We start from the raw sequence: 8,346 nt of genomic DNA, 5'->3' as shown, positions 1-8,346 counted from the left end.
TCCAAGAATGATAGCCGGAGGGATACTGAGAGTTCGTGAATCCGCCACCCTCCGCTGACACGGAAGTCAGCTTACGGCCACACACCACTGACGACTGGAGACTGAGAAGACACAGAAGACTGGAACTGGGAGGACTGGAACGAGACAGAGATCAGGTAAGTACAATAAGGTAAGTATTTCAGATAGTGAGACTCGTAGAGAGACACTAGCAGTCCGCTTTCGCTAGAATGAGCCCGGACCATGAGTGGTGTGTGGAGAGTGGCTTTATAGTGAAGAGGATGATTGAGGACAGGTGCGCGGTTGATTGGATCCAGGTGACGGTGATCTGTGATGATGAGTTGAGTGAGGAACGACTGATACGTGACAGTAACGATGACATTTAAGCAGAAGTGGTGGACGTAAAGAAATCAATAATAACATTTTGTTATCATCATGAATTACATTTTCTTATCATCATTATCAGAATATAGGGAAAATGTTCCCTATATTGTGAACGGCTTTGGGATATCTTGAACGGTGTTGATGTGGTGATTTATGAAAGTAACAATAAAAAAGATGAAGAGTTATTTTCATATATCTTTAAATTGCATTATTCTAACTCATCAAAACTTTTTACATGTAAAGAACAAGAAATTCTTAGGAAATACGTATAGTTTCAAAATGTTATCATGCTCAGAGGCCCCAAAAACATTAAAAGTGTCATGTAAATAACAGATTTAATCTGTGTCAGATTAAAGCTCTAATACCAGGGATGAACACTAGAGGTCCTCATAAGATAAGGAATCGTTTGACCTCTAATGCTATTTAGCTCATTGTCAGTGTATAAGAACGACAATAGTCCATAGAATCAGTTGATATGTACTGTACTGTCAGTGTACTTTTACATAATTATTTTGTATAGGTGTTTAAAGAGCATTAAAATCTTTTTTTTTATCTTTTAAGGAAAATTATAGGATTTAAATACATATATATACACTCTCACTGGTAGAACAGAAAATCTTATAAGTATGACACTATACTGCTCAGTTCACTTAATTAGAATGAGAAACAAATACAAAAAGGCCAAAAAAAATCAACTAAGTTAATATGTATTTATTTTTAATATATTTGTTTATAGTTATTTCACAGATGCTTATAGATTATTAAAATAATATTTAAAAATGGTTGTAGACCATAAAACATGGTAACTATTTAAAATAGGGTCTCTTTTGTTAACAATGGTTAATGAACTAACAAACACGAATGAACAACGAACAATATATTTGTACTTGATTTTCATCAAACTTCATCAGAATAATGTAAACACACGGTTGATGAGAGTCTGCAAATGTGGTAAGAGAAAGAGTCAGAGAGGAGGAGAGACAGTTAGGGTTAGTCCAAAGGGTTACTGTGAATGCATGTGCCAACTAGGCAACGTTTTTCTGATGCTATCGGAATGGCGACTGCACAGACGGCGAGGGCCCGGTCATCGCTGCTTGCAGCTTTAATTATAATTTGTAATTGTATGTTTTATAAAGCATACTTTGCTCCAACATAAAGCAGTTAGAACTCATACTACAAAATTTCTAAAATGGATAAAAAACAAACTAAACAAGACACACAGGGTCAGCAGGCTTTATGTGGATATGTTCATTTAGTGACTCCGATAGCTATATCAAGAAAATTTTAAGTTTTTTAACGCAACTTTCCAAAGCCAAAGAGATGTCTTTCATCACACAGTTGTTTTTGCAGCTGAACAACATGTGATGTGGTGCACAACTGCAAAAAATAAGACCGCAGTCAAGCTGACCAACACAACGAATAAACCAAGTAAGTATAGTTCTGTCCAATCTGTGTATCTTAATTGCTATTAATAACTTAATTTGTTTTGTATTTGTAGACCCCAACGACATTCATTGTGATAAAACACTCTAATGGAAGTTACCGATGTGGACTTTCCATATAAACCTGCAATCAAAACACAACTGATGTCTATAGAACAGGTCAAATCTTTGGGTCCAAAACAGCATGTAAGTTTCCACATAGTTAAACATTTCCTTTTTTTTTTTTTTTTTTACGAAGTAGCACAAACAAAGTTTAAACCTAGGCCCACATTAAACTGCATGTTTGAGCTGTCTTTTCTGAAAGCAATTTGCACTCCAAAACATGTTTGCGATAATAATAATAATGTAAGGATTAATTAGCTCAAATTTATCGAATCGAAAGATTCGGAACTTGATTAAATTGATTCAGAATTAATATATTTCGGCTTAATAACCATTCGTCCAGCAAAGTGGTTAATTCTGGATACTTTATTATCTCGGTTTGTCTTATAAGTTTATATTACGCTCATTGTCAGGAGCATAAATAAACCAAAATTATTACTTTAGGAAATTAAAGCTAGGTAGCTTGATCTAAACACAGATAGAACTTTTGTGAACATAAAATTCAAGACACTTCTTTTAATGAAACAATGATTTATTGACTACTCTAAGACACAAAACTAAACTACTAAAACACACACACACACACACACACACACACACACACACACACACACACACACACAATTCAGGGAGTAAAAGTTACAGAGTTTTGAATAGCATCCCAGAGTTCTAGTATTTCTTACTACTAGTTCTTAGATCGCAACCTTAGAAAATCACAAAAGCAGAGACTTAGCTTTTAACTACTTAAGGAATATTTTGCACCAGTTTCAGCTAAGTAAAGAGAGATCTTGTTTCTTGCGTTCGGTTCAAGCAGAGTTCCACGGGCTTGTCTTTATCAGAAGGGAACCCCGGTTTTGCTGATAGGTTGCTTCTTGATGACGTCTTCTGAGAAACATATTCGTGAGGAGCGGGCTGTTTGCCGGGAGGAGCTTCGGTTGCCGGGTTGCGCAGGTTGATGCGCTGGAAGTTCTTTTGAGTCGGCGTTGCGAGACTTGGAAAAGTTCGGCAGTCACGAAGCTTCAGTTCTGTAGAGTTTTGATGGCACCGTCGCGTGCTTGGTCGAGTGGTCGAGCGCAGATGGAAAAAGCACTCAAACCACAAGAGGCGAAAGGTGTGAGGCGAGAGCTGAGAGCTCTGAGTTCGCTGAGTTCTGGTAGGAACATGAAGTTTTTAAACGGGCCGCTAGGGCACGTCCCACGATGCTGGGATCCAATGGCATTGCTAAAGGGGCGGGTCACGCCACCCCCTTTCCGTCCTGTAATTCCTTCTGGTATGTAACTTATTAGGATATGGATTTCTCTGCAATTTTTGTTATTAACTTCAATAAACTATTTCCATGCATAAAGTATACACAATATAATTTCCTCGTTCATTTTGCTGTGTATCATTCATCCAGACAATTCATTACATATCAAATAAGGCCATATTGCTTGCATGCTAATACATTTGATAACTTCCTTTCCCAAAGGCATATAATGCATAGATTAAACTCCAATCATCACATAAAACACAGCAGGCATATAAAAGAGAACATACTGTTGCTCTAATAGCAATACTAATAAGTTGATTGTCTCTTAAAGTTTGTCTTTGCAGTGTACGTATCTCTATTGAGAGACGGGGTGTTTTGGAATGTCAGAGGAGAGGGGGACAGGAAGTCCGAAAAACCATGTGAGTCACGCTGGACGCATCATGTGCCATGCCAGCTTTATTTCAGAAGACTGGAGGTTTGTTTCTTAGGTGCTCTGAGACAGAGAGCGTTTTCTTCTTTCTGGATGCGTAAGACGCAGATCTCGACAGAAGCGGTCCATACAATTAGCGTCTGGTGATCATCATGTGATGGTCATGTGTCAATTTTGCGACTGAGAAAGTCGGTCCTTTTGTTTCTTTGGAATATGGCCATTTCTGTTTTGTACGTTGCTCGACCAGGATTCCTACAATAATAATAATAATAAATTATTATTGACTCATGGTTTAATCTAATTCCTTTTGGATGTAAGTCCTGCTGCAATTAGTAATAAACTAACCCCTTTTTGTCTCTTAAGAAGCATTTTTTTTTATTTCATGTTCTGTGTACCAAACATTGAATTTATATATATATATATATATATATATATTGTGGCCGGGCGGAGAACAGCAACAACACAACAAGAGTTGAGTGAGCCCCGGAGGGTGCGTTTATTGACAGTTGTGAGGGTAAGTAAACAATACGGTGGGTGAAGAGGTGAATTCGTCTTCCTGGCGGTGCAAAGTGGCTTCTTCCTCGGTGCTGGTGTCTCCTAGTGACGGTGGCCGGTGCAGGGGGTAGGTGCAAGGAAGGTGCTTTAACCCCGAACGTGCAACCCGGAAGTGGGGGACCAAGCGGTCACGGCGACTCTGTAGGAGAAAGGATACAGCGGTCAGGTAAGTCTCACAGTGCATTGGAGATGTCTCTCACTCTCTGGCTGAAGTAGGCTGCTTATAAAGCTGGCGGGGCCGTGACCGGTTGGTCCGTGGTGAGTGGATCCAGCTGGTCCTCGTGTGTTGCCAGGGCAACGCTGATTGCTCCTCGGGACGCCCGTCACACCCCCCCCCCCCCAAGCGACGTCCTGGTCCTGGAGGTGAAGAGAGAAAGGAGAGATAGGGGGTGGGCGGGGAGTGACCCCTGACAGACCTGTGTAAGCTGCCCAAGACCGAGAGAGTCCGTCGGCATTGTTGTTGCTGGAACCGGCCCGGTGGCGCACATCGAAGTGGAAGTCCTGGAGCGACAGGAACCACCTTGTGACCCGGGCCATCCATTGCAGCGGGGCGTGGTCTGTAAAAAGACTAAATTTGCGGCCTAACAGATAATACCTGAGCTCCAGGACTGCCCACTTGATGGCGAGTGCTTCTTTTTCCACGGCAGCGTAGTTCCTCTCGGCCCGGGTCAGCTTTCGGCTGATGTAGACCACCGGATGCTCCTCTCTCTCCTGGACTTGGGAGAGCACAGCCCCCAATCCTGTGTCTGAAGCATCCGTTTGGAGCAGGAAGGGGCAGTTGAAGTCCGGAGCGCGCAGGACCGGTTCCGTGGCTAAGGCCTGTTTGATCTGTTGGAAGGCGCGCTCCGCTTCCGGGGTCCACCGTATCTGCTCGGGCTGGCCCTTCCTGGTCAGGTCTGTCAGAGGGGCGGCTATGGAGGAGAAGCTGGGGATGAAGCAACGGTAATAGCCGGCCAACCCCAGGAAGGCCCGTACCTGGGTCTTGCTGCGTGGCTGTGGCGCTTCCAGGATCGCCTTAACCTTGTCTTCCTAGGGGTTTTACGAGGCCTCTTCCCACTCTGTAACCCAGGTACCTGGCTTCTTCCAAGGCAAGGTGGCATTTGCGAGGGTTGGTGGTCCGATCGAGGTGGTCCTCCCATGCCTCCGAGTGGATGACCACGTCGTCCAGGTAGGCCGCGGCGTAGCTCTGATGGGGCCGGAGAATCACGTCCATGAGGCGCTGAAACGTCGCTGGAGCGCCATGTAGGCCGAAGGGAAGGGTCCGGTACTGCCAGTGGCCCGACGGAGTGGAGAAGGCGGTTTTGGGCCTGGCATCAGCGGGGAGGGGGACCTGCCAATAGCCCTTGGTCAGGTCCAGGGTGGTGATGTACCGGGCCCTTCCCAGGCGCTCCAGGAGCTCATCCACCCGGGGCATGGGGTAGCTATCGAACTCCAAGACTTCGTTGAGGCGTCGATAGTCATTACAGAACCTGAGGGTGCCGTCCGGCTTTGGGACCAGGACTATCGGGCTGGATCAGGGGCTCCGAGAAGGCTCAATGATCCCCAGCTTGAGCATTTTCTGGACCTCCTCCTCTATAGCCTGCCGACGGGCCTCGGGGACTCGATAGGGCCGTTGCCGGACAATGACGCCGGGAGGAGTGCGGATGTCGTGGGAGAGGACATTAGTCTGGCCGGGGGTGTCGGAGAACACGTCCAGGAACTGACCGACCAGGTGCCGCAGCTCCGTCTTCTGGGCGGCCGACAGGTGGGGATTGATGTCTACAACCGTGGGTTCTGTGACGGCGAGGGCGACGGCTTGGTCCCTATCTCCAATACATTTCTTGAGTAAGTTGATATGGTACAGCTGCAGGGGTCGTCTTCGCCCGGGCTGTCTTACACGATAGTTAACCGGGCCGACTCTTTCCTCCACGGTAAATGGGCCCTGCCACTGGGCGAGGAACTTGCAGGCAGCGTTAGGGACCAAGACCATCACCCTGTCTCCAGGCTGGAACTCCCGCGGTTGGGCCGGCCGATTATAATGGCGTTGCTGGGCTTGTTGGGACTTCACGAGGTGTTCCCGGACTAACGGCATGACCCTGTCGATCTTACTTCGCATGTCCTGCACGTGCTCCACCACGGTGCGGTAGATGGCCGGCTGCTGCTCCCAGGCCTCTCGGGCTACGTCGAGGAGACCACGAGGCTGGCGGCCGAACAGGAGCTCAAAGGGCGTGAACCCGGTGGAAGCTTGGGGGACCTCCCGTATGCCAAAGAGAAGGTAGGGTAAGAGCAAGTCCCAGTCCTTCTTGTCTTCGGCCGCCACCTTCCGGAGCATCTGTTTGAGGGTCTGATTAAATCTCTCGACGAGCCCGTCGGTCTGAGGATGGTAGACAGATGTTTTGATTTGTTTTACCTTCAGCAGCCGGCACAGGTCAGCCATTAGCCGGGACATAAACGGGGTTCCCTGGTCGGTCAGAATCTCCGACGGAATACCCACCCGGCTGGAGAGCAGGAACAGCTCACGGGCGATGGCTTTTGCGGTGGCTTGGCGAAGGGGGACTGCCTCTGGATACCGGGTGGCGTAATCAACGATGACGAGAATGTGTTCGTGCCCCCGGCCAGACCTCGGCAACGGCCCGACGATGTCCATCCCGATCCGCTCGAAAGGCACCCCGATGATGGGTAAAGGGATCAGAGGACTGGGGGGAGGCTTCTGAGGAGACGTGCGTTGGCATTCAGGGCAGGCTTGACAAAAGCTCTTCGCTTGGGCTTCCAGCCCCGGCCAGTGAAACCTGTCTCGGATTCGTTGGGTAGTGTTCTGAGCCCCCAGGTGGCCTGCCATGGGATGAGCGTGGGCGAGCTCCAGGACCATCTCTGTCTTTCCTTTTGATACTACTAGTAGCCGTTTCACCTCCCCCCCTCGCTCCGCGACGCAGTACAACAGGCCATTCCGAACGATGAAATGTGGGAGGGGGTGAGGAGCCGGCAGAATTTCCTGGTCCTCGAGCACGCGGACTTGCCGCCAGCAGTGCTTGAGCCTGTCGTCGTCTTTTTGGGCCTTCCCAAAGTCTCCTCCTCCAGTAACCTGTTGAAACACATCGTGAAACAGATTAGAACGTTGGCCGGGAGACTCACCCTCTCTCCCACTGTCCGTCCTTAGTAGGCTGGAGCGGCATCCGGACCCCCGCGACGGCGGTGGCCGCAGCTTGCGGCGGCAGCGGACAGGCTGTGTGGTGGAGGCCAAGGCGGCGTCGAGCCCCGGCCAGTCTCTGCCCAGCAGGAGGGGAACAGGTAGGTCCTTCAGCACCCCGACTTCCAAAAGTCCACGCCTGTCCATCCTTGTGGAAAGTAAGAAGGTTAGTTTGTACCTGGTGCGTGTCTCCATGGACGCAGGTGATCGGCATCAGAGCCTTGGAGGCTGGCCGGGGCCCAAGGGTGGTGGGCCGCACAAGGGAAACTGCGCTGCCGGAGTCCAACAGGGCCCGGAAGTGACGTCCTCTGATTCTGACAGTGGCCGTGGGCGCTTCAGGGGGTGTTTTTTGGTGAACCACACAGCCTGCCATCCAAGCTTTGATGGGGGTTGACGGCTCTGTGGGCATTGGCTTGTCGCGGGGCTGGTCGGCCTGTGTACCGGTCGTGGGGTGCCTTCCGGCGGGCGTCGCTCCTGGGGCACCCTCCGGGGGAATGGCTGCGCTCGCTCCCCGACGTCCCGGTGGTAGGTTGCGTCCGCCAGCTCCACGGCGTCGATCACCTCAGCAATGGTTTTAGGTCCGCGCATACCCGCGGCCTGCCTCATCGAGCGGGGTAAAGCTCTCAGCAGCCTATCTACCACCACTCGTTCGGCCACTTGAGCTGGGGAGGGTGAATCTTCTAGCAGCCAGTGCTCGGCTAACCGCATCAGATCAGCGGCCTGGGCGCGGACTGGCAACCGTGTTTTAAACTCCCATTCGTGGAAGCGCTGGGCGGCAGCGGTTGCAGAAAGGCCGAGACGGCCTAATATTTCTTTTTTTAACTCATTATAATTATTTTGGGAAGATGCTGGTAAGGAAAAATATGCTCGTTGCGCCTCACCGGAAAGCAGCGGTGCCAGTGTCGCAGCCCAAGTACCTCTCGCCCACCCTTCGGTGCGGGCGAGTGATTCGAACATCTTAAGGTAGGCCTCAATGTCATCATTTGCGGTCAGCTTGGGTAGTAAACGGGCAGCGGTGACT

This window comes from Garra rufa, chromosome 17, assembly GCF_049309525.1.
Source record: "Garra rufa chromosome 17, GarRuf1.0, whole genome shotgun sequence".
Taxonomy (NCBI): Eukaryota; Metazoa; Chordata; class Actinopteri; order Cypriniformes; family Cyprinidae; genus Garra; species Garra rufa.
Note: the sequence above shows the minus strand (reverse complement) of the source record.